The sequence below is a fragment of the Pinus tabuliformis genome, chromosome 3_2, assembly GCF_031772625.1.
Source record: "Pinus tabuliformis cultivar Carrire ecotype Pingquan chromosome 3_2, CPIR1, whole genome shotgun sequence".
Taxonomy (NCBI): domain Eukaryota; kingdom Viridiplantae; phylum Streptophyta; class Pinopsida; order Pinales; family Pinaceae; genus Pinus; species Pinus tabuliformis.
The window spans coordinates 589395680-589422202 of NC_142302.1; positions in this window are offsets into that span (position 1 = coordinate 589395680).

Here is a 26523-nt window from a genome sequence, read left to right on the forward strand (position 1 = left end):
AGGAGCATAGGATTGATGTGTTCATAGGGTCTTTAAAGGATAATATCCAACATGATGTTCGCCTTTGGGAACCTGATTCATTAGAGAAGGCATTCAGGTTAGCAAGAAAAATGGAAAGCAAAATTATGGCAACCAGGAAGCATACCACTCACAACTATAAAGACGGAAGTGTTGTTGCCCCTAGTCTTCCACAACCTATAAGGTTGACACCACAACAATTGGAAGAAAAAAGAGCAAAAGGCCTTTGTTACAGTTGTGATAGCAAATACACTAAAGGTCATAAGTGTGCTGAGAAGAAATTATTCTACATAGATTGTGAAGAGGAAGAAGAAAGGGAGCAAGAAAGGTCAAAAGAAGAGGATATACTCCAGGAACAAAGCCTAGATGAAGAACAAATAAATCCAACCATATCTTGTAATGCATTGGCGGGAATTACCACTCCTCAAACCATCAAGATAGAAGGACAAATCAAGAAGAAAAAGGTAATAGTGTTGATTGATTCAGGAAGCACCCACAATTTTATTCATTGTAAGGTAGCAAAAGAATTGAATTGCTTCCTATATCCAGCACCAGAGTGTCAAGTGATGATTGCAAATGGAGGAACAATAAATTGCTCTGGAAAGTGCCATAATATCAAGCTATCCATGGGAGAATATGTATTGACTAGCCCAATGCTTTCCATTCCAATGGGAGGTGCTGATGTTGTACTAGGAGTCCAATGGCTACAATCCTTGGGTACAATAGCTTTTAATTTTCAAGAACTTTTCATCAAATTTTCTATGGAAGGAAAGGAAGTTGAATTAAGGGGTATTGCAGGGAAACCAGGAAAGATAATCAGCTCTAATGGTATGACAAAGCTTCTAAAAAAGGAGCAAAGAGGTGTAATTGCACAATTATGTTCGCTAGATGTTTCCACATTGGAATCATCTATTTCTCCAGATCTCCAAAAAGTCCTGGACAATCATTCCAAGGTATTTGAGACTCCCAAAGGTCTCCCACCTATGCGTGATCATGATCATGCTATTCATCTGATTCCAGGAAGTGTTCCTCCAAACATCAGGCCGTACAGATATCCCTATGTCCAAAAAAGTGAAATTGAACGTATGGTTGCAGAAATGCTAGAGGCTGGTATAATTCAACCAAGTCAAAGTTCTTTCTCTGCTCCAGTAGTATTGGTGCACAAGAAGGATGGATCATGGCGCATGTGTCCAGATTATAGGGAGCTCAACAAGCTCACTATTAAAGATAAGTTTCCCATTCCTGTCATTGATGAATTACTGGATGAATTGCATGGATCAATTTACTTCACCAAGTTGGATCTTCGTTCGGGATATCATCAAATCAGAATGAAGATTGAAGACATTCCGAAAACAACATTTAGAACTCATGAGGGTCATTATGAATTTTTGGTCATGCCTTTTGGCCTTACCAATGCACCTTCAACATTTCAAGGTTTGATGAATTCAATTTTCAAACCATTCCTTAGAAAATTTGTGTTAGTATTTTTTGATGATATACTAATCTACAGCAAGTCTTGGAAGGATCATGTTGAACATGTTGACAAGGTGCTACAACTATTGGAGGAGAAACAATTATATGCAAAAAGATCCAAATGTTTCTTTGGAGTCCAGGAGGTGGAATATTTGGGTCATATTGTATCTCATGAAGGAGTTAAGGTAGACCCTAGCAAAATTAAAGCCATTAAGGAATGGAAAATCCCCACATCCATAAAGCATCTGCGAGGATTTCTTGGGTTGACAGGGTATTATCGCAAGTTTGTTAAGAATTATGGGAGAATAGCAGCACCTCTAACAACATTATTGAAGAAAGATGCATTTTCATGGACTCTGGAAGCAACAAAGGCCTTTGAACATCTTAAAGAGGCAATGTGCCAAGCACCGGTCTTAGCTACACCGGACTTCACAAAAACCTTTATTGTGGAATGTGATGCTTCAGGAAATGGAATTGGTGCTGTTCTAATGCAAGATGAAAGACCCATTGCTTTTGAAAGTCGTCCAATCAAGGGAAAGTTTTTAAGCAAAGCTATTTATGAGAAGGAAATGTTGGCAATACTCCATGCACTTAAGAAATGGCGACCCTACCTAATGGGAAGACACTTCAAGGTAAAAACGGATCATGATAGCCTTAAATACTTTTTAGAACAAAGATTATCCTCTGAAGAGCAACAAAAGTGGGTCACAAAGATGTTGGGTTATGACTTTGAAATCATCTACAAAAAAGGGAAGCAAAATGTGGTGGCAGATGCACTCTCAAGAAAGGATGAGGATGTGGAAGCATTGTTGTGCGCCATTTCTATTATCCAACCAGATTGGATAAATGAAGCAAGGGAGGAATGGAAGAATGATGAAGAAGTGTGGGCACTTATTCGAAAGCTACAACAAGATTCCAGTACGTCTGATACATTTAGCTGCAAAAATGATTCGTTATGGTACAAAGATCGCTTATACCTCTGTAAGAATTCCCAGCTAAAACAAAAAATTCTTATGGAATTGCACACCCCTCCTTTAATTCAGGATTTTTAAAAACTTACCACAGGGTTAAGAAGGAATTTTTTTGGGATGGCCTTAAATCAGATATTCAAAAGTTTGTGGCGGAATGTTTGGTTTGCCAACAAAATAAAGTTGAAACAATTAAGACACCGGGTCTATTACAACCTTTATCCATTCCAAGCCAACGTTGGGAGGAGGTTTCAATGGATTTTATCACAGGTTTACCCAAGTCTGAGGGAAAGAGTGTAATCATGGTGGTAGTTGACAGACTTACCAAGTATGCACACTTTTGTGCATTATCACATCCATTTAAAGCTAGTACAGTTTCTACTGCATTTATGGAAACAATTCAAAAGCTACATGGAAACCCAAAGATTATTGTAAGTGACAGAGATCCCATTTTCACTGGAAATTTTTGGACAGAATTATTTTCTTGTCTTGGTACTCATTTAGCTCATAGCTCATCTTATCATCCTCAATCTGATGGGAAAACTGAGATAGTAAACAAATGTTTGGAAGGATATCTTCGTTGCTTTGTATCTGATAAACAGACACAATGGGTCAAATGGTTGCCTCTGGCTGAATGGTGGTATAACACTTCCTTCCATACAGTAACAAAAATGACCCCATTTATGGCACTTTATGGGTATCAACCACCATCCATCACATCATATTTAAGAGAAAATTCTAAGGTTCAGGCAGTGGAACATCACATTGAACATCAACAACAAGTCCTCCAACTCTTAAAGGATAACCTCGTGTTGGCACAAAATAGAATGAAACAACAGGCAGATCAACATCGCAGTGAAAGAAGTTTTGATGTAGGTGATTGGGTATTCCTACGGCTACAACCATATAAGCAAATGTCCCTAAAGCAAGCTAAGAAGGATAATAAATTATCACCAAAGTATTATGGTCCATACAAGGTGTTGCAAAAGATTGGTACTATGGCATACAAATTGGAACTTCCTGCAGCTTCTCGATTGCACCCAGTTTTCCATGTTTCATGTTTAAAGAAGGTTATAGGCGACAAGCTCCCAGTTCAAACAATATTGCCAGAACTTGACGAGGAAGGAAAAATTATATTGGAACCGGAAGCAGTCACAGAAACAAGAACTCGACAGCTACGAAATCGATCAATTTCAGAGTATCTTATCAAGTGGAAGAACTTATCCGCTGAAGATTCCACATGGGAGGATGAGAATTTTATGCAGAAGTATCCAGAACTACTCAAGCGTTGAGGACAACACTTTTTTGAAGGAGAGGGGCATGTTGGGTCCCTATAATATTAGTGATTACCCCATTACTATTGTAGTTATACCCCTTATTTATATTGTTGTGCCCCTATTACCCCCATGTTGTTATTTCTGTGCCCCAAAGAATCCCTCTTTTGTTATTTTTGTGGCTTTATATTATTATTGTTAGGTCGGCTGGATTATATTGTGACTCCTTAGACTCCTATATATAGAAAGGAGGTTTTGTCATTTGTATCATCTAAGAATTGTTATTTATGTAATGTAAAGGAGGTTTCCCCCTCGAAGAGGCTAAATTCTAAGGCGTTGATCTATCTTTTCTTGAGCTCGTTTCATAACAGTAGCCCAAACCTACCGACGGGTGACTAAAAACATGAGAAGGTTAGAATGCACCATGAGAATGAGTGTAAACAACACTGACCAATCATGCATGCAAACATTGAGTGTAGGGTTCAAAAAACGGGAGAAAAAGCATGTGTGTGAAGCAAGTCACCACAATGGTGACCATGTGTGTAGAAACAATGTCATGCATGCAACAACAGTGAGATGCAATGAAAAACTGAAATTATGCTTCTATAGGCTAAAATGCATCAAAATGAAAACAACTAGTCATTGAAATCAAGTAGACATCACTTACACAAAGTGAAATACAAAAAGTGACAGAAACACGTCACAAGACATGAAAAGCAGACTTACCCTGAAAAAGTTGAGCTGAATATGTTGAAGACTCATAGATGTGATGTGGGATGTTAGAGCTATAAGATCCATGTGAGGAATGAGCTTGGCAACAGCCACCAAATGAGATTTGATAAGAACAAGGTTATGACGCGCATGGCACAAATCTAGGAAAAAGCAACACTCGGAGGGAACTTTCTAAAACGATATTTGCATGTAACCTCCAACTACTAAAAATAGATCCCTAAAATTTAAGGATGACTTTTGCATGTTGCTATTTTCTATTTCTTGAAAAAGGAGCCCATGCATGCAAATCAGGATTGCTTAGTCTCGGAGGGAATCGGTCAACCTAAAGGCACATGCATCAATATACAAGCCTAGGAAAGGGATTTGTTGAGTTTTTAGGCTGAGAAAGGTTGGCTGTCCCTAACGCAGTGCAAAAATTCTCGAGTCAGCAGGTCACTGCCTCCCAGAATTGCACAATTTCTCGGTTTAATCCTAGTGTTAGGCTAGATTATGTAATTTTCTGAGGGAGGACTCGCTGGCTAGAATGCATAATTCTGGAACCTAGCAGGTATCCCAGTAAGGATTGCACAATTTCTAGAGAGAAGGTTGGTTCCCCTCTAGAATTGCACAATTTTCTTAGTGAACATCTCGGCCATAATATTGCCTATGTTCGGAGTGATACCTTGCGGGTGGGAGACAAACAAGTTGACATGCACAAGTTGGAAAACAAATGAAACTCAACTAAATCCTATGTACTTGATAGTGGAGGACATGCTTCTAAGGATGGTTGGTAGGGAGGCTCCAAAGCAGAGCTAACGAAAAATTTTGGAGGGTGGTTGTAGCCGCTACAACAAATGGCAGCACACTAATAGAACTCCAACTCTTTGAATGAACCTTGTTTTGTGAAGCACACGTTTAACTCCTCCAGAAGTATTGTTCAGTTCTCTGATCATCTTGACTCCCACACTAGCTTAATTGAAATATGTAGTGCCTCCGATACTCTTGGTCGATCGTCATTGTGTTGATGGTGCTAGACCCGCCAACATCAGGGGATCTCCCCGGTATGAAGACCCTACTAGACCTCACACCATTTGGTGTAGGAGTTCCATCCAGTACCATGGCTCAGTTGCCATTATCTTAAATATATGCCTTAGTTGTTGCTTGTCAGCATGTGAGAGTGGTCTATTTGTCTCTGGACAACGATGTCCACGTGCCTGGTGAGTGCTAGTGTTACTTGTATCAAGCATCTTTCACCATAGAGAGAGAGGGTGGGAGTGAGTCCCAAGTCGGTTGGGAGGAAGCCAAACTTTGCTAGGAACACACAACAAAACAGGACGTGTGCAGATTCTAGAGGAGAAATCCACACGGATGTGGCAGTCACAACACACAAGGAAAGACAACACGTACAACACTCAACAAGAAATCTGCGGGAGTGCGACAATCGTTATAGTGAGTTGACGTGGAAGCTTTTTTCTGATGTATAGGAGGTAACCAACAGGGGTAGAACAATGTTAACAAATTATACAACACATTTTCATTCATATAGTATTATAACAGTTGAAAGAATTCAAGTGTTAAACACAGGTTAAAACAACATATATTATAAGTGTTCAAGATGAATATTACAAATAGTTACAACACATGCATGAACACGTGCTGGCCTGTTAACAAGCTTCTAAATTAGGTGAAAGTTCCAAGACACATCGATACACCATACATCACTAACCGCGTAGGTGGGGAATTGGATCCACTTCTCACTTCTAAAAGAAAATATTACAGACTCTGAAGACTATGTTGGAGCAGCCAAGGTGAAAATTATTTTTCATGTACAAATGAGGGCTATTTATAGCCAAGGGTAAAACTAACCCTTGTGACTATTTGACTTCCCTCACAACTCTTTGACTTTCATGACTTTTAAACTTTACACGACTCTTCAGATTACAAATGGGTTTCTTGGACTTCCACATTACATTACATTGATTGGCATAGTATGGCCCTTAGTAGTGATGTGGCTGACGTGACTCTTGACATGACTCAACATGATATTGTTGTTATGTACGTGCTGCTAAGTGATGGATGTCCTCATGGTGTATAAAAAATTCACCTCTGTATGGAAAGGTGTATGGAGTCTTCAATGGTCATTGGGTTCGGTTGATGTTGTGTTCACATGTTGTTGCTTGCTTGTACTTTGGCATGCTTGACATGTTCATCTGTTTGTGAAAATAATACGTTTGTTTGTATGTCTATCCACGACCATATCATCACATGTTCGTCCATCCATCCATCCACGAACACATATTCGCAACGAACACATATTCACATGTCCATCTCTCCTTGGACACATCTTCGCATGGTCATCCGTTTGCGAACACATCTCCTTGCATGGATTGTTTATTCATCCGTTCACGAACACGTCCTTTTGCATGTACTCTAATTGTTCATCCCATCTATCATTGCATCATGTTTATTCATGTACATGCATCTACAATCACTCATAACAAGACGACATGAAATCCATAAACCTCCTAGTCAAGATGCATGCTTGTTTTTAGATGCAGGTGACCATGAGAGAGGACAAGGTTAAAAAACTGGGTGAGGCATGTTTTGAGCTGGGATGCGGGCTTCAAGAACTGCTAGTGAAAAATGTGAAAATGTCACTGGGAGATGGAGATGAGAATTCTAGATCAACAGTGACTATCTGCCGGTTCTGGCTCAGCTAGAGGAAAAATCTGCACAATTATTGGTAGAAGTAGGACGGGATACAGGAGAACTGGGTAGGCAGTATCTGCACAATTTCTCAAGTGAGCAGGTAGAAGGAGCTTGGTACTAGAAACTGTGCAGTTCCTGGAGGGAGCAGTCAGCAGGCTACTGGGAGCAATGGAGGGAAAAATTATGCAGCTACTAGGAGGCCTACTTGTTGCCCACCTCCGCATAGTTTTTGAGTGGAGTAGAATGTTGGGATGTAGAGGGATTGCTCATGAAATCTTCATAGTTTTCCAGGTGAGTATCTGGCTAACTGACTGGTCATTTACTGGGAAAACTACACAATGTTTTGAGGGAGACATGGATGAGCACTATGTGTTTGTCCGACCTGTCTACGTAATTTTCTCAGTTAGCGGAGTGGGCACAATTTGTAGCCTCTGAGAAATTTTGGAGGGTAGTCAGTCCCAGGCTGACCACTCATTCAAACTCTCTGGCTGACCAGGAGGAGGTTTGATTGATGAGCTTGTGGGTAGATAAACTTGAAATGGCTTGTTGGGTGCCTCTGTGATGTTCTCGTGACAGTCGATCAAGTCGATGCGAGGTGATGGTCTAACAATGAGAGGGTGATCCAGTCGTCAGAATTTCAAAAAAATGACTAAGTGTGTGAGCAAGTGAAATGGTGCATATGCGACCTTGCAAACACACTCACATGCCTTGACGATAGGACACCTCAAAACTTCAAGACACACATGCTCAACGTGACCGACCGACAGTGCGATTGACAATCATGATGCTTGTGATCGATCATTGCACTACTACAATGATGCTTGTGTGACAATGCATATGACTCCATGTGTGAGTGCGACATATGTTTACCTAGCGAATACAACACATACATAAGAAGTGAAGACCTTGTACATGACCAGAACATGGTCGCAAGAGAGATAGTGATACCAACATACAAAAGTTGTCCTTTGAACGATAATGAAAGGTGGGTGCAAAGGCTCACACAAGATCACGAGGTGAACCCAAGTGTGTGAAAACATTAAGTAGAACTCTCAAAAGAGGCTCTTAAATTGGATGCAGGCCAAAATTTTGGAGGGTGTTGCATCTTCTACAAAACTTGGTGACACACTAGTAGAACTCCAACCTCTCTGTTTTGGTTCATTGATAGCATAGGGCCTTTGTATTTTTGGTAGTATTGAATAATTTTTTGGGTTTATTTGGTTTCCCCACTTACCTAATGGACAAACACGGTTCACCATTTTCCTTCTCAGTCAAATGCAACAAAAATTTCATCTTGATCACAATGTTTCGAAATCGAGGAGGGTAGTTTGGCTCGCGAGTTGAAAATTTTCAGAGTATAAGTTTTCATCTCTGGTGTTGCTCCACTACCAGCAGGCCTGCACAGTACCCCAATGGAGTCACGCAAAAACACATGCATTGCTCCACTACCAGTGAGCCTAGTCAGTACCCTGGTGGAGTTGCATGCTTCACCTCTATGTGCAGGAAGCCTTTCTCTTCTTTCACCTTTGTTTTTTTTCAAGAGGACTGTGCATTTGCACTTATTTGTTTTTAGATGGAAGAGGGATCTTGAATTATTGAGAGCAGATGAGGTTGTTCCTTTAGAGAAGCATATAAGACCTCTGACATACGTTTTATCATTTAGATATTTCCCCGTCTCCATTTCTACTAGTTGGAAGAGCTTGAATAAATAGAGCAAAATGTTGAGTACAGGCATGGGATTTCCTAGTGTTGACATAGGTTCATGGTTGGACCAAAGTTCCCCTTGTAGATAGATGATATTTTCCGTCAAGACTTCATCGGTCGAAGGTTACAACTAAGCATAGAGAAGACAAACACAAGACTTGCCAAGTGCTATAGTGTCACAAGTCTCTTAGATTTCTACCACATACTCATTTAAAGCCCGAAACTCAATAGATGGTGGCAATTATTTCCGGAAAACAAAAATAACAAGGTATCATTCAAACAAAACAAAACAAAACAAAAATAGTAAGCAAAGATAACAAGGAAAAATCAAACCAAGCAACAAGCACACAAACTAAACCAAGTCAACAGGAAAACAAACATGCAAGCCACAAAGCAAAGACAAGCAAAAAGGCAAACACTACTCCTACTCCTATGCTAAATGGTCGATGTTACGTGAAATGAAATTACGAGTGAATCAACCGTAGGTGTACCCGACCTACAATAAAAAAATATACGAGTGATTAAAACACATAAAAATTAGTGTGAAACAAAAAATCAAAAAAATTGACAAACTTGCACACGAGAGAGAAGGTATCACTTATGGGTGGAAGAATGTGTCATAACCACCCAACACACATGCTTACCTCTTCCATGACAACCATTTTTCAACAAGCTTGGAGGAATCTTGTGAGTGTGTGTTGTTGTGCACCAATTTACTTAGCGAGTGCGAGGAAGGACTAAAGCTTGTTACCTGCAACATGACTCGCCAAGTAAGATTGTTCCAACCATTCAGCGATTGGATGATAAAATTTGTGATGGTTGTTTTGAAATATTCTTGATCTTTCAGAGGATGGATTCCTGATTCGAGAGAGGGGATCCCAATGAGAATTTGATATGGAGAGATAGATCTGGTCATTCTCGTCAGTCAAGTCAAGACATTGGTGGCCTATCATAGCCATCAGCGCAGGTTGAATTGCCTCACTTGCTTGATAAATGTCTAAGAAGAAATATGTTACACAGTGAACTTCATAGTGTGCGAAGCGACTATCATTGGATTTACTGTTGGGAAAATGATAAACTGCATGACATCCACCCAAGATAGAGGCAAAATCAAACAAGTCGGTCGAGATGCTAGATTCCCAGTTTGACATGAATAAAGAAAATTTTTGAACAAATGTGTGAAAGCTCTGAATGAGGGAACCAAGTTTGCCATGCACTAGACATGATAGAACACTGACCTACAACTGGCGAAAATTTTTTCAAGCATTGTGGCCATCACAAAAATGTAGAAAGGATGCCAGCACTGTGAATGCGTGAAACCAGTTGAGGTGTGGTGAAATGAGAGTAACTTGATTCGCGCGATAGGTTGTACGATCATCATAACATGGGGAGATTGTTGGTGCGATGAGTGGGCAAATTTGACATGCAAAATTTTCAAAAGGACCAATGAGCTGATTATGAGAGAGAACATTCGATAAGTATGATTCCAGATAAAGATAGTATTTGAGATGATCAACTTCGGTGTTCCATGACTGTGATGAGCCTCATCATTGGGTAGATATATGGACCTTAATACACCTCCTAGCTTATTCAAATAAACTCTTCTCACAATTTGTTACATATTTTGATTTTGTTTTGCTTAATGAGATGAGTTGAAGTGAGATATTGTGCCTAGTGGACTAATGTGCATTGATTGCAGGTTTTTAAGAGAAAATCATGGAAATTTTGGCTAATTAAGGGCTGAAACTCGAATGAGACGAGGAGGAGATATTGTAGGAGGTAGTCCTCCTCATTTACTCCTCACTCATTCAAATATTCCTCCATCAATCGCACTAGCTCAGAGTACAAGCAACCAAGTCATGGAGATCAAAAGGGAGCCGAACAAGTGACTGTTAAAGAGCTATTTTATCTCGAGTTTTGGAGCTGAGCCTCCCTATATTTAAGGAAGTCATTGGAGACTTCAATTGTATAATTAAAGAGGCGTAGAGCCTCATTAGGGTTTGAATTTTTTTGTTGTAAAAAAACTAGTCATTTTTGAGTTCAAGATTTGTGGAATACATTTTCATGTAAATTTCTAATCTAATAATGAGAATGAGCATTTCCTTGATCCAACACTAAGTTAAATCAGAGTGCTGAAGCTCTTGGGTTAGGGCCTAGCACTAGCAGCAAAGGCTCCTCTTCTTGTATTTGTATGCTGAGATTGATTTCATAGATTAATGGTTGAGTTGTCTTTAGCATTATTTCATTTCAAGTAGTTGTGGATTTGATTAGTTTGCTTCCATTTGTGCCTTACTAAAGTAGTAGCTTAGAAGAGACAAAGGAACATCAAAAATCTCTCAGTAGGTGGATTTGGCCTAAACCCTTCGTTCAGGGATCATGGTTTGAGGAAATAACTTATATGTAGCCCAAAAAATACAAAATTCTAGTTTCTCGTGGAATTTAGGGTTTTTTGTACTTAGGCAAACATTTGATCAATTTTGCAAGAATAGGATTTAGTCAACATTTCTTCTATCTTCAATATTACATTAGATCTCATCAATGTTTCATATTATTTTGCAAGTTTTCCCATGCATGAAATAGGCAGCTAGCTCAGGAAATTCTATTTTCCTTATTTAATTGAAATCCTTCTTGTTTATATGATTTATGGATAAATGTAAATGTTTGATGTAGTGCAGGAGTTTTAGTAGTACATAGATATTTCATGATCAGAAACCTCATCCCAACTTCATCCATCCATGATCATTCCTTTCTTTCACTAAAACCCTCATCAATTTCATCATTTCTCAAGAATACTTCTCCAAGCTTGTTGAGCAAATCCAACCATCTCACAACTTTGGTTTTGAGCTATATAGGAGTCCTAATCACTCCCTTGCGTCAATCCATCAACCAACCACCTCCCTAATCCTTACATAACCTTCAACATTCCTCCTTTTTCTCTTGGATGTATCCTATAGGAATACACGGGATCCTGTAGGAATTATGGACATCCTGTAGAACGCATTAGGGCATCCTGTAGGTTGACTTGTAGTGGCTTGTTTTGAGGCTAAATTGTGGAAAACACACCTAGGAAGCTAGAAAAGGACCCCTATTTGTCTCTCAAGCCTTCTAACCATTCACCATCATGCTTAATCTACCTGCTACATCACCAAAAGAAGTTAGCTTTTACACTTTCACACGAAAAAGACAAAAAGAAGCACAAAGTTATTTTATTCATTTACATGAACAACAGTAGAATGTTTGATGTTTGAATTTGCATGCCTAGGACAGTACGATTGCATACATGTTAACTTAGAATTATTTTGAAAAAAAGCCTCTTAGCAGTTAGTTAGAAGAACAGTGTGTTTAAGCATTTGGTTTCACTCATTTTCCTTACTGCAGTAGACAAGATTTATTTTAGTGTAGATTTCTATTTTCCTCATTGCTAATCAAGCTTCTTCTGAATCCATAGAATTCTTGTTTCCAAAAACTTAGTGGTTTATCGCCAACTTAGCAGTGACAAAGAGCATACCCATCACATTTACTAGTGTATACAACACTATCACCTCCAAGTTTGTATGAACCTCGGGTTGGTAGAGTAAAGGTGGTAGCCCTAGGAGTTGCAACATTCTTGCTGTAATACTGGTGCTCACAACTTTCTGGTGCCATCATCGGGGAGGTGTCTGAGTAATATGTGATTTCTTCCTCTTTCTGCATTTCTTATCTTTGACATTCTGCTACTAGTTTCATTTCTACAAAAGTAATTTAGTTTTATTTGTTTTCCATTCTACATTCTTTTCTTTCTTTTCCATTATGCAAGTGAGATTTCATTCAAGCAGTTAGCTTTCATTCATTTTGTAATTTCAGTTTTGCAATTATTCTCAAATCTTGGAAAATAACACAAAACAAAACAAGAACACTTATTTCATGCCTCGTAGGAATATGGATAACATAGGGAAATTTCTACCAAATACCTCCACTGCTTCAAATAGCCAACCTTCCCTCTTCCTCGGTGGCTGTGAATTGGAGGAACCCTTAGGTGAACAAGCAAAGATATTTGAAGAACCTACAGGGGGGAAGAAGAATAAGAACCCATTGCAACTGATCCAATGGCTGAAAATAGAAATGACATTGGAAATAGAGAGAGAATTGAGGGTGCCTTTCCCATCAAAGAAACCAATGGGGATACCAAGATGAATAATATAAGTCCCTCTACTCATCCTCATTTCCATTGCTTGACCTCAAAAGATGCAGACACTTTCTTGTTTGAGTTTGCTTTCATATGTATAACCTATGATTACCTCAATGATGAACAGAAGTTGAAACTATTCCCACCCACTCTTAAGGATGCAACTTTGTGTTGGTTCATTGGTTTACCAGGGGATAGCATCAAAACCTGGGCTCAAATGCAACAAGCCCTCAACAACAATTATCGATACTACTACAGGTCGAAAGACACTAAAGAGGAAAATTTTATGATGACCTTAGGACATGATGAATCCCTAGAGGATTATGAAGAAATATTCTAGCTTACCTACAAAAGGGTGAGGTTCACACTTGATCCTGAGTCCCTGAATCTAGTCATACTTAGAGGGGTAAGGGAAGATCTTCTAGATGCCCTAAGCCTACTAGTAGGAGGGTACATCTACTAGATACCCTATGAAGCTATCAAGACTATCTTTAGGAACCATTCTAGGGAATCTAGGGAAAAGGGTATGCCTAGTCAACCAATAACCAGTCCATCCTCTTCCAATACATCCATCAAAGGGTGAAATTGGAAATATTCTAGAAGATTTCAAGAGTGAGATGTTTCAAACCATTTCCCTATAGATGGACACTATGCACATCAAGAGAAAGCAAGAGGAAACAGAGAGAGCCTTAGCCATTTTCTGCCCTAGATGCACTAGGAGTCACCCTAGGAATGAATGTCCATTGAACGTGATTGAAGTCTACTCAGTCTGTGAATAAAACTACTTCGTAGACAAGTGCCCTTCTCTACCTGGACTAAAAGTTTTGTATCAGAGAGCTAAAGGGGTGACTGAACACCTCTGCTACATAAATAAAAGGAGACCTCATGGGTCTCGGCCATACCAATAGGGCATGCAAGGGTCATCCCATGCCTATTACAACCCTAACCAAACCACATCCATTCCCTCTTGGGGCCCCCCTACTCATCCTTGCTGGTCTACACCTCCTCCTTTTTCCTTTGCACCTCACTACCATTCCCAGCCGACCAATCAGCCATTTCAGCCATATGCTCTGCCACAGCCTCAGTGGAATGCACTGCCCTAGGGGTGGAGGACCCCATAATGCTCTAGCTTTATTGCCTTCGCCACCTACTCAACCATAAATTTTACACCCTGCTCCACATAAACAACCGTAGATGCCTACCTAGACAAATCCAAACCCGAAAAATAGATAGGCACATCAAGTATACAATGGAGAGACATGCTATCCTACTTATGTTGTGGAAATTCGGGAAATCAACCTGAGATATGGGTGAGTACTCCTAGACAACCAACCTCTACCTCTACCTAGGGAGAGTGAGGAGGAAAGAGAGGAAAGCATGCCTAAAGTAAATCCTCCACCCTTTCCTGAGATATTGACCCATCCACTCCAGCCTAGCCTAGAAGAGAATGCACTTCTGGGAGAATTGAAAAATCTATGTGACGAAATTCTACTTCTCCAAGCCATAAAGGATGTACCTGTTTAGAACAAGTTAATTGAAGAGAAGTGCTTCAAACATCTAGGGAGGCGAAAAAGAGACACCCGTACCATTAATGTCATTGGACATTTGTCTAACTTAATGCTAGGGAAGATAATTTTCCCGAAGTATTTGGACCTTGGAAGCCCTGTAGTAGATGTGCACATCAACGGCACCATTGTCCAACACACTTTGATTGACCTTGGGGCTTCCATTAATGTTATGAGTAAGGACAACATGCTCAATCTCAATCTCTAGGGTTCATTGAGAGAGACCACAATAGTCTTGTAACTTGCAGACCGTATCACAATGACTCCTGAGGAGATTGTGGAGGATTTGATGGTCTCCATTGACTCTTGTGAGTACCTTGAATATTTCCTAGTTCTCCAGCCTAAGGCCAAGCTTACTGGTTACCCTCCGATCCTTGGGAGGCCATGGTTAACCATTACTGATGCCTATATTAGTTGTAGGGTTGGAACTATGACTATCAAAAATGTGCTTATGTCCAAGTAGTTAGTCATGTACCCTCCATCTTAGCCATCTCTAGAACATAAAATACCTTTATGGTTGAAAGGGGAGGAAGAAGATGAAGCCTACTCAACCTAAATTTATACCCTAGAAATAACCATGGGAGGAGGACAACCGGATGAAGATGATTTGATTGACTGGATACTCCAAAGTCCAACTCCCAACATCTTTTCCTTAGAGGAAGTAGTAAAGGAAACCCAGAACAACCATCATATTGATATATGGCTAGTTGATTCAAACCCTACTCGTGTCAAAACCATAGAATTTAGCTCTGGCAGAACTTTGAAAATCAACCCATCTCTTTTTGTACACCAAGAAGAAAAGTTGTGTAACATGCTAAAGGAACATCTAGATGCCTTTTCTTGGAGTTACAAGGAAATGAAGGGAGAGCACCCCTCAGTGTGTAATCACCACATTTATATCAAAGAAGGCTGCAAAATAGTCCAACGACCCCAAATGAGAATGAATCCATCTCTTAAGCATATAATCAAAGAAGAACTGCAAAAACTACTAGATGCAGGATTCATTTACCCTATCTTGGATAGTGAGTGGGTCTCTCCTTTGGTTTTTGTTCCAAAGAAAAATGGGAAGTGGAGGATTTTTGTTGATTATAGAGAGTTAAACAAAGCAACAAAGAAGCACCATTTCCCTATACATTTCATTGACCAAGTGCTAGATCAACGGGTAGGTAAATTTTTTTTCTCTTTCCTAAATGGGTTCAGTGGCTACAATTAAATCCAGATCGGCTCGAAAGACTAGGATAAAAACCACCTTCACTTGTACTTGGGGTAATTTCGCCTATAGGGTCCTTCCTTTTGGCCTATGAAATGCCCCTACCCCTTTCCAAAGAGTAGTCCTGAGTATCTTTGCTCAGCTAGTCCATGTTGCAGTGGAAATTTATATGGATGATTTTACACACTATGGGTGTGATTTCTAGGAGCCTTTTTCCATATTAGGTAAGGTGTTGAACAAATGCATTGAAATGAAACTGTCCCTTAGTCCCGAAAAATAAACTCTTCTCACAATTTGTTACATATTTTGATTGTGTTTTGCTTAATGAGATGAGTTGAAGTGAGATATTGTGCCTAGTGGACTAATGTGCATTGATTGCAGGTTTTTAAGATAAAATCATGGAAATTTTGGCTAATTAAGGGCTGAAACTCGAATGAGATGAGGAGGAGATATTGTAGGAGGTAGTCCTCCTCATTTACTCCTCACTCATTTAAATATTCCTCCATCAATCGTACTAGCTCAGAGTACAAGCAACCAAGTCATGGAGATCAAAAGGGAGCCGAACAAGTGACTTTTAAAGAGCTATTTTATCTCGAGTTTTGGATCTGAGCCTCCCTATATTTAAGGAAGTCATTGGAGACTTCAATTGTATAACTAAAGAGGCGTAGAGCCTCATTAGGGTTTGAATTTTTTCGTTGTAAAAGAACTAGTCATTTTTGAGTTCAATATTTGTGGAATACATTTTCATGTAAATTTCTAATCTAATAATGAGAATGAGCATTTCCTTGATCCAAAACTAAGTTAAATCAGAGTGCTGAAGCTCTTGGGTTAGGGCCTAGCACTAGCGGCAAAGGCTCCTCTTCTTGTATTTGTATGCTTAGATTGATTTCATAGATTAATGGTTGAGTTGTCTTTAGCATTATTTCATTTCAAGTAGTTGTGGATTTGATTAGTTTGCTTCCATTTGTGCCTTACTAAAGTAGTAGCTTAGAAGAGACAAAGGAACATCAAAAATCTCTCAGTAGGTGGATTTGGCCTAAACCCTCCGTTCAGGGATCATGGTTTGAGGAAATAACTTATATGTAGCCCAAAAAATACAAAATTCTAGTTTCTCGTGGAATTTAGGGTTTTCTGTACTTAGGCCAACATTTGATCAATTTTGCAAGAATAGGATTTAGTCAACATTTCTTCTATCTTCAATATTACATTAGATCTCATCAATGTTTCATATTATTTTGCAAGTTTTCCCATGCATGAAATAGGCAGCTAGCTCAGGAAATTCTATTTTCCTTATTTAATTGAAATCCTTCTTGTTTATATGATTTATGGATAAATGTAAATGTTTGATGTAGTGCAGGAGTTTTAGTAGTACATAGATATTTCATGATCAGAAACCTCATCCCAACTTCATCCATCCATGATCATTCCTTTCTTTCACTAAAACCCTCATCAATTTCATCATTTCTCAAGAATACTTCTCCAAGCTTGTTGAGCAAATCCAACCATCTCACAACTTTGGTTTTGAGCTATATAGGAGTCCTAATCACTCCCTTGCGTCACTCCATCAACCAACCACCTTCCCTAATCCTTAAATAACCTTCAACATTCTTCCTTTTTCTCTTGGATGTATCCTATAGGAATACACGAGATCCTGTAGGAATTATGGACATCCTGTAGAACGCATTAGGGCATCCTGTAGGTTGACTTGTAGTGGCTTGTTTTGAGGCTAAATTGTGGAAAACACACCTAGGAAGCTAGAAAAGGACCCCTATTTGTCTCTCAAGCCTTCTAACCATTCACCATCATGCTTAATCTACCTGCTACATCACCAAAAGAAGTTAGCTTTTACACTTTCACACGAAAAAGACAAAAAGAAGCACAAAGTTATTTTATTCATTTACATGAACAACAGTAGAATGTTTGATGTTTGAATTTGCATGCCTAGGACAGTACGATTGCATACATGTTAACTTAGAATTATTTTGAAAAAAAGCCTCTTAGCAGTTAGTTAGAAGAACGATGTGTTTAAGCATTTGGTTTCACTCATTTTCCTTACTGCAGTAGACAAGATTTATTTTAGTGTAGATTTCTATTTTCCTCATTGCTAATCAAGCTTCTTCTGAATCCATAGAATTCTTGTTTCCAAAAACTTAGTGGTCTATCGCCAACTTAGCAGTGACAAAGAGCATACCCATCACATTTACTTGTGTATACAACACTATCACCTCCATGTTTGTATGAACCCCGAGTTGGTAGAGTAAAGGTGGTAGCCCTAGGAGTTGCAACATTCTTGCTGTAATACTGGTGCTCACGACTTTCTGGTGCCATTGTCGGGGAGGTGTCTGAGTAATATGTGATTTCTTCTTCTTTCTGCATTTCTTATCTTTGACATTCTGCTATTAGTTTCATTTCTACAAAAGTAATTTAGTTTTATTTGTTTTCCATTCTACATTCTTTTCTTTCTTTTCCATTATGCAAGTGAGATTTCATTCAAGCAGTTAGCTTTCATTCATTTTGTAATTTCAGTTTTGAAATTATTCTCAAATCTTGGAAAATAACACAAAACAAAACAAGAACACTTATTTCATGCCTCGTAGGAATATGGATAACATAGGGAAATTTCTACCAAATACCTCCACCGCTTCAAACAGCCAACCTTCCCTCTTCCTTGGTGGCTGTGTATTGGAGGAACCCTTAGGTGAACAACCAAAGATATTTGAAGAACCTACAGGGGGGGAGGAAGAATAAGAACCCATTGCAACTGATCCAATGGCTGAAAATAGAAATGACATTGGAAATAGAGAGAGAATTGAGGGTGCCTTTCCCATCAAAGAAACTAATGGGGATACCAAGATGAAGAATATAAGTCCCTCTACTCATCCTCATTTCCATTGCTTGACCTCAAAAGATGCAGACACTTTCTTGTTTGAGTTTGCTTTCATATGTATAACCTATGATTACATCAATGATGAACAGAAGTTGAAACTATTCCCATCCACTCTTAAGGATGCAACTTTGTGTTGGTTCATTGGTTTACCAGGGGATAGCATCAAAACCTAGGCTCAAATGCAACAAGCCCTCAACAACAAGTATCGATACTACTACAGGTCGAAAGACACTAAAGAGGAAAATTTTATGATGACCTTAGGGCATGATGAATCCCTAGAGGATTATGAAGAAATATTCTAGCTTACCTACAAAAGGGTGAGGTGCACACTTGATCCTGAGTCACTGAATCTAGTCGTACTTAGAGGGGTAAGGGAAGATCTTCTAGATGCCCTAAGCCTACTAGTAGGAGGGGACATCTACTAGATACCTTATGAAGCTATCAAGACTATCTTTAGGAACCATTCTAGGGAATCTAGGAAAAAGGGTAGGCCTAGTCAACCAATAACCAGTCCATCCTCCTCCAATACATCCATCAAAGGGTGAAATTGGAAATATTCTGGAAGATTTCAAGAGTGAGATGTTGCAAACCATTTCCCTATAGATGGACACTATGCACATCAAGAGAAAGCAGGAGGAAACAGAGAGAGCCTTAGCCATTTTCTGCCCTAGATGCACTAGGAGGCACCCTAGGAATGAATGTCCATTGAACGTGATTGAAGTCTACTCAGTCTGTGAATAAAACTACTTCGTAGACAAGTGCCCTTCTCTACCTGGACTAAAAGTTTTGTATCAGGGAGCTAAAGGGGTGACTGAACACCTCTGCTACATAAATCAAAGGAGACCTCATGGGTCTCGGCCATACCAATAGGGCATGCAAGGGTCATCCCATGCCTATTACAACCCTAACCAAACCACATCCATTCCCTCTTGGGCCCCCCTACTAATCCTTGCTGGTCTACACCTCCTCCTTTTTCCTTTGCACCTCACTACCATTCCCAGCTAACCAATCAGCCATTTCAGCCATATGCTCTACCACAGCCTCAGTGGAATGCACTGCCCTAGGGGTGGAGGACCCCATAATGCTCTAGCTTTATTGCCTTCACCACCTACTCAACCACAAATTTTACACCCTGCTCCACATAAACAACCCTAGATGCCTACCTAGCCAAATCCAAACCCGAAAAATAGATAGGCACATCAAGTATACAATGGAGAGACATCCTATCCTACTTATGTTGTGGAAATTCAGGAAATCAACCTGAGATATGGGTGAGTACTCCTAGACAACCAACCTCTACCTCTACCTAGGGAGAGTGAGGAGGAAAGAGAGGAAAGCATGCCTAAAGTAAATCCTCCACCCTTTCCTGAGAGATTGACCCATCCACTCCAGCCTAGCCCAGAAGAGAATGCACTTCTGGGAGAATTGAAAAATCTATGTGTCGAAATTCTACTTCTCCAAGCCATAAAGGATGTACCTATTTAGAACAAGTTAATTAAAGAGAAGTGCTTCAAACATCTAGGGAGGCGAAAAAGAGACACCCGTACCATTAATGTCATTGGACATTTGTCCAACTTAATGCTAGGGAAGATAATTTTCCCGAAGTATTTGGACCTTGGAAGCCCTGTAGTAGATGTGCACATCAACGGCACCATTGTCCAACACACTTTGATTGATCTTGGGGCTTCCATTAATGTTATGAGTAAGGACAGCATGCTCAATCTCAATCTCTAGGGTTCATTGAGAGAGACCACAATAGTCTTGTAACTTGCAGACCGTATCACAGTGACTCCTGAGGAGATTGTGGAGGATTTGATGGTCTCCATTGACTCTTGTGAGTACCTTGAATATTTCCTAGTTCTCCAGCCTAAGGCCAAGCTTACTGGTTACCCTCTGATCCTTGGGAGGCCATGGTTAACCATTACTGATGCCTATATTAGTTGTAGGGTTGGAACTATGACTATCAAAAATGTGCTTATGTCCAAGTAGTTAGTCCTGTACCCTCCTGCTTAGCCATCTCTAGAACATAAAATACCTTTATGGTTGAAAGGGGAGGAAGAAGATGAAGCCTACTCAACCTAACTTTGTACCCTAGAAATAACCATGGGAGGAGGACAACCGGATGAAGATGATTTGATTGACTGGATACTCCAAAGTCAAACTCCCAACATCTTTTCCTTAGAGGAAGTAGTAAAGGAAACCCATAACAACCATCATATTGATATATGCCTAGATGATTCAAACCCTACTCGTGTCAAAACCATAGAATTTAGCTCTGACAGAACTTTGAAAATCAACCCATCTCTTTTTGTACACCAAGAAGAAAAGTTGTGCAACATGCTAAAGGAACATCTAGAAGCCTTTTCTTGGAGTTACAAGGAAATGAAGGGAGAGCACCCCTCAATGTGTAATCACGACATTTATATCAAAGAAGGCCGCAAAATAGTCCAACAACCCCAAAGGAGAATGAATCCATTTCTTAAGCATATAATCAAAGAAGAACTGCAAAAGCTGCTAGACGCAGGATTCATTTACCCTATCTTGGATAGTGAGTGGGTCTCTCCTTTGGTGTTTGTTCCAAAGAAAAATGGGAAGTGGAGGATTTTTGTTGATTATAGAGAGTTAAACAAAGCAACAAAGAAGCACCATTTCCCTATACCTTTCATTGACCAAGTGCTAGATCAGCGGGTAGGTAAAATTCTTTTCTCTTTCCTAAATGGGTTCAGTGGCTACAATTAAATCGAGATCAGCTCGAAAGACTAGGATAAAAACCACCTTCACTTGTACTTGGGGTAATTTCGCCTATAGGGTCCTTCCTTTTGGCCTATGCAATGCCCCTACCCCTTTCCAAAGAGTAGTCCTAAGTATCTTTGTTGAGCTAGTCCATGATGCAGTGGAAATTTATATGGATGATTTTACACCCTATGGGTGTGATTTCTAGGAGGCTTTGTCCATCTTAGGTAAGGTGTTGAACAAATGCATTGAAATGAACCTGTCCCTTAGTCCCGAAAAATATGAATTCTTGATTCTGCAGGGACTATTCTAGGTCATGCAATATCCTAGCAAGGATGGCAGGTGAAACCAAACAAAATAGCCATCATCAAATGGGTCCCACCTCTGCAAATACAACGAGATGTCAGAAGTTTTCTAGGTTTAGCTGGATACTATCAAAGGTTTATAAAAGACTTCAGCAAGTTAGCTTCTCCTTTATTTGGGTTGTTGTCCAAAGCCTCTGAATTTGTATGGTCAAAAAGCTGTCAAGAGTCATTGGACATAATGAAGGACAAGTTGACTATTGGACCTATTCTCCAAGTTCCAAATTGGGCCCTTCCGTTTCATATACATGACGATGCCTCACACAAAGCCATAGGAGCAGCTCTAGGCCAAATAGATGACAAGTTAGCTTACGCCATTTACTTTATCGATAAGAATTTGTGAAAGGCCGAATTGAACTACAGAATGACCGAAAAGGAGCTCCTTGCTATTATGCATTCATCGAACAAGTTTAGGAATTATATTACAGGTTACCAAACATTTTTACATACTGACCATGCTGCAATAAAATACTTCATGAATAAACCTTATGTGAATGCTAGGATTATTAAATGGTTACTTTTATTACAAAATTCTGATCTAGCTATTATTGATAAGCCTAGCAACGAGAATCTTGTTGCAAATTTTTTGTCTAGATTAACTTTTCCTGCAGGGGAGGAAGGAATGGTTGATGATCAGTTACTGGATCAACACTTATTTGCCATTACAGTTCCCTCTCCATGGTTTACTGACATAACAAACTACTTGGTGTTTGCATAGTTCCCACTGAATTTTCCCTCCAAAGAGAAAAACAAGATTGTGAGGAAGAGAACCCCATTCACTTGGATTGGGGGAAACCTCTTCAAACTAGGCACAGATCAAATTCTAATAAGATGTGTCAGGGAGGGGGAAGTATTTGAAATCCTTCTGACTTGTCATGATGGGTAATGTGGAGGTCACTTTCAGCCAAGATGACAACATTCAAGGTGTTACAAGCTGGTTGTTATTGGCCCGCTCTTCATCAAGATGTGAGAAGGTATACTAGTCAGTGTGATTGGTTCGAAAGGATGGGAAAGCCTACTCCAAGGGATGAAATGCCTCCACAACCTCAATTGACTTTCGAGCCATTTGACAAGTGGGGCATGGATTTCATTGGACCTATTGAATCTCCATCCATGAAAAGTTAGTACATCATTGTGTGCACTTACTATTTGACCAAGTCAGTTGAAACCAAGGTAGTGAAGGTAGCAACAGAGGAGAAATTGGTTGAGTTCTTAAGGGATAATTTATTTTACAAGTTTGGGTACCCTAGAGAACTGGTCACTGATCATGGCAACGAATTTACATCTCACATGATTGAAGACTTGTTAAGCCAGCACAAGATCAAGCATCGAACATCCACCCCCTATCACCCACAAGATAATGGGAAAGTGGAGGTGACCAATAGAGCGCTGGAGGGAATTCTGACCAAAGTGGTTAGCATTCACAAAAAATATTGGGCAGATAGGGTAGGCTAGTTGAGGCCACTTAAGCCTACAATATGACCTGGAATACCACCACTAGGTTCACTCCCCATGAGTTGGTCTATGGGAAGATAGCCCCGCTGTCCATTAAATTTGAGTAAAATACATTGAGGATGGCATCATAGCTAGATCTAGATCTAACCAGTACACAAAAAGAGAGATTTCTCCAGTTGAATGGGTCAGATGAGTTTAGAATGTACGCCCTCCTACACATAGAGGTGACTCAAGTTTAGAGGAAGATTTGGCATGACAAGAACGTCAAGGACAAAAAATTTCAAGAAGGTGGTTTGGATTTGTTATATGATTCTAGATACAAATATTTTAAGGGAAAGTTAAGGAATAGATGGTTAGGGCCTTATATCATAAAGAAATTTCATGATAATGGTTCAGTGCAAATTAGAATCGTTGATGCAGAGGCTATTCCTTTACTTGTTAATGGTCACATATTGAAGGTTTATAAGAAGCCATTGTCAAAGAAAGAATTCATTGATGGAATTAGCAAGACAGTGATGGTGGTGGAGCAAGTATCGACTTCTACCTCATCAAGGCACTGAAAAAATAAATAAATATAAAATATAAAATAAATTAAAATAATAAAATGAGACTGATTTGAAAACATCCATGAGGCACCAAAGTCTCACTTTTGGGTTGAAAACCTCTTGAGGCAGCCCAATGGTGTAAAAAAAAAAGAGAAATAAAAATATCTCTGGGTGAAAACCTCTTTTCAGGGGCCTAGGGCACACAACTAGGATGAAAACCTATTGGAGGTAGACTAGTTGCTCTCAAAAAGAGAAAAAAAAAGTATATATATATATATAAAGGGAAAAGAAAAATTTGGAAATATTGTTTGCAGGTCAACATGAGGAGGATCAAAGAAACAAGAGAGGAACAAAAGGGACCTATCCAGTTCATGTTTTTATTTCTCCATTCATTATCCTTAATCATTTCATCATTCCCTCCATTTTTCCACTCATTTAGCTCAGTTTGCAAGGGTTCTGTGTTTTCTACAAGATTCCCTTTAAACCTACAGGATTCCCTGAAAACCTACAGGATGATCCTCTAGGAACTACAGTGGCTTTGGAATCCCAAAGGAAGTAACCCTAAAGCAAGGGGATGACCCACCCATGTCAAAAAAATAATTTTCTACTTCACCATCTCATCACCATACATCTCTCCACCATGATCACCCCTGCATTCATCTAAAAAAATTAGTTTAAAAGAGAAATAGAGTTTTCAAAGAAAAAAACACAGAGGAAAGAGGATGAAGACAGAGAACAAGGGGACAACACCTAAAGGTTATATCTCTCATTCACAAATCCCTGGACCCCTTCTCTACCCATTCCAACCATACTCATGCTCTAGAAGTGAAGAGATGATTAAAAATTTGAGGGAGAGGCAACTACATGACATCCTATAGGAAATCATGTAGCAGCCTATTCCACAAACAAAAATCATAGGTTACAGCCAGCTTGAAGCATGAAGATCCAAAGGTCAAAGAAGGTCTTCTAGAGCTTAGCAACAACATCAAGATCATCAGAGGACAATAAAAAGAAGAAGGAGAAACACATGCAACAAATACAGAACATGGACTTCACTCTCAACAAATAACATCAAGGCACAATTACCATAGGTATGTATCTTGCTTCCACTCTCTAATTAGCATAATATGACCAAACATGTAAAAGTTATGAAAGAGAGTTTATAAGCAAAAGGTGTATACTTAACTTCACCACCTTCGCTCAATCAATGAGGAGAAGATAGTTAGTCCTTACACACATGGTAGCAGCCAAGTTAAGGAAAAGGAGAGATGAGGTCGAAAGTGGTTAAGCTACAGATGCCCAAAGTGGGAGTTGATTACAAGGTGAGGAGAATGATGATGTGGTAGGGGGACCAACTGTCCAAAAATAGATACTCATACCTCGGCTGCTAGCACACCACCCCACTCAAATCACCCATATGAGGAAATAAACGTTGATCCCCATGCATAGAGGCATTCTCATTCTCAAGGCTACACACTAGAAAAGTTGCTCTCGACCCTCAAGTAGTCTACAAGAATGACAAAATTTGTTCTTTCTTGTGCGGGAGCACCTACAAGATCCTACAAGAGATCCTATAGGACACTAAACAACACCTACAAAAGTGGGAGTGAGTAGCTTTAAAAGGGAAAAATAGAGGTTGGCTTCATCAAGCAGTGATAAGGAGGTAGGCTCTATACTTTCCCACATTTTCTGAGTGAAAAGAATATAGAAAATCCTTGTATTTTATTGAAAAATATTGCAGTATAGGGGAATTGTATACATAGAATTTTCATTTAAAATTCCTCATCCCTTAAATTTGGTATCAGACATATACAAGTGTCCATCCATCAGAAAAAATGATAGGGGGATTTAATAATAGGGAACCCATCAACACAGTGATGATTCATTAGCACCCTCCTCTACTATAGATATTTAGAAGGAACAATGGGATGGGTTTCTTTGAAAAATTGAGGGTATATGATGATGAAGTAGCGAGATATTTTTCTATCTCCCTCATTCCACTGACTAGGACCCACGCCACTATTGTGGTGAAAGGCCTCTCTATAGAACTCGCCTCTAGAATCATAGTTAGAGTCACCACCCTTCCTTTAGAGATGCCTTGGAGAAAGGAGGATAAGGGTAATAACCAAATTCCAATGAAGAAATTCTTTTTAGAAGGAGAGGAGACAATGGAGGAAAAAAATGGTGTTAGAAGAGCAAGCCTACCATATCCCTGGAATGAAAGTAGCTACCACTTTATAAAGTATATCTCATGTGAGGGTAGGTACGGTGTGGTATACGGGTACCACTTTAGGCTTCTCCAAGAGTTGAGGTTTGGAGCAAACACACCTCCTCAAAACACACTCAACATACCCTACTTCCTTCTTCAATCAGTGATAGATATGAGCATTAAGGCGTAGAAAGGAAACCATCAACAACTAGCCCATGATGGGTTAATTAGACTTATCATAGAAGATTCCCTCCAAAACCTCAGACTCCCTATCACATGGGAACTTTTAAATGCATGAAGACAGAAGAAGACATAAAATGCCTTGAGTATGACAAAGGCCCCACTTCCAGGGAAAGGGATGAAGAAGAAATAGAGAAGGATAAAGAAGAAACAGAGAGGGATGAAGACGAAATAGATGAGGAAGAAGAGGAAGAAAAGGAGAAGGAAAGTGGTGAAGAGACAAAAGAAGATGCAGAGAAGGAAACTGAAGAACAAAGTGAGGAACTAGAGGGAGAAGAAGAGGAGAAATACAAGA